The sequence below is a fragment of the Nerophis lumbriciformis genome, linkage group LG03, assembly GCF_033978685.3.
Source record: "Nerophis lumbriciformis linkage group LG03, RoL_Nlum_v2.1, whole genome shotgun sequence".
NCBI lineage: Eukaryota > Metazoa > Chordata > Actinopteri > Syngnathiformes > Syngnathidae > Nerophis > Nerophis lumbriciformis.
Genome location: NC_084550.2, coordinates 71,365,922 through 71,367,500, shown reverse-complemented (window position 1 = coordinate 71,367,500; position 1,579 = coordinate 71,365,922). Strand labels below are relative to the sequence as shown.

Sequence of the window (1,579 nt, the reverse complement as noted above, 5' to 3'; positions counted from 1 at the left end):
GTCGCAGGCCCAAATGTATCTTACCACCATCCAGCCATTGTGCAGTGATGGCTTCTCACTTTTCTGTCAAGCGCTTTGACTGTCGAGAAAAGCGCTCTAGAAATGTAATCCATTATTATTATTATGCCTTTCTATGTATCTTCTACACACCATGCACATACATTCAAACACTTTGCCAGTCCTTTTAATTAGAAGCCTCTAGCACAGGGGGTCAAACTCATTTTAGATGGGGGGCAACATGGAGAAAAATGTACCGTATTTTCCGCACCATAAGCCGCCCTGGGTTATAAGCCGCGCCTTCAATGAACGGCATATTTCAAAACTTTGTCCACCTATAAGCCGCCCCGTGTTGTAAGCCGCATCTAACTGTGCTAAAGGAATGTCAAAAAAACAGTCAGATAGGTCAGTCAAACTTTAATAATATATTAAAAACCAGCGTGATGTGGGCGCGCATGGAGTCGTATATCAACATGGACGGAGCTGCGTGAAAAAAGCCACCCGGCCTCTTCGCGTAAACTTACCTTAACCACTCGCTCATCTTTTCTTCATCCATCCCTTCGAGTTAGCTTTTATGATGACGCCGGCTGGAAAGGTCTCTTTTGGCAAGGTCTTCCTTTTGAATATCACCATGGGTGGAAGTTTCTGGCCATTAGCATGGCAAGCTACAACCACAGTGAAGGATGACTTCTCATTCCCTGTGGTGCGAATATTCACCGTACGTGCTCCCGTTGTATCCACAGTGCGGTTCACAGGAATATCAAAAGTCAGTGGAACCTCGTCCATGTTGATAATGTTCTCTGGCCGGATCTTTTTTTCAGCTATCTTGTTTTTACAATATGCACGGAAAGTAGCCAGCTTTTCTTGAAAGTCTTTAGGCAGTTGCTGTGAAATAGTAGTCCGTGTGCGGATGGAGAGATTGCGTCTTTTCATGAACCGGATCCCTGTCGCTTAGTAGGAGCCATTTTGTGGTCTTTACAGATGTAAACACACAAAGGAAATGAAACGCAATATCCGCGCGCTTCTTCTTCTTCTTCTACGCGGGCGGGTGGTTGCTTACAGTAGAAGAAGAAGCGCTTCCTGTTCTATGGGGGTGGGTGCTTACCTTGGCGGTTGCTTGCGTAGAAGAAGAAGCACTTCCTCTTCTACGGGGAAAAAAGATGGCGGCTGTTTACCGTAGTTGCGAGACCGAAACTTTATGAAAATGAATCTTAATATTAATCCATATATAAAGCGCACCGGGTTATAAGCCGCACTGTCAGCTTTTGAGTAAATTTGTGGTTTTTAGGTGCGGCTAATAGTGCGGAAAATACGGTACTCCCAAGTGGGCCGGACTGGTAAAATCACGGCACGATAACTTAAAAATAAAGACAATTTCAGTTTGTTTTCAAATAGAACAAGCACATTCTGAAAATGTACAAATCATAATGTTTTTTTTTTAACTCTTACATGTTGCACTTAATAGTATTCTATCTTTATTTGTCATTATTTATACCTTCTGAATAAAGGAAAGTATCTGCAAGACTTAAGTAGTCGCCGTTTGTTTGACAGCAAGCAAAACAACTTAAAAACGACATAAGTA

The 1,579-nt window shown here is 42.7% G+C and overlaps 1 protein-coding gene across 2 annotated transcripts in view; it reads left to right on the top strand.

Annotated features, from left to right (window-relative positions):
- Nucleotides 1-953, top strand: part of ftr67 (finTRIM family, member 67) — a 29,998-nt gene extending 29,045 nt beyond the window's left edge. The window contains exon 8 of one of the 2 annotated variants that reach the window (XM_072912893.1): nt 1-953. This exon is cut by the window's left edge and continues 380 nt beyond it. The gene's annotated coding sequence lies outside the window, so the exon portion shown is untranslated. The other variant, XM_061942717.2, reaches the window with a different exon arrangement.
- The last annotated feature ends 626 nt before the right edge of the window (nt 954-1,579 follow it).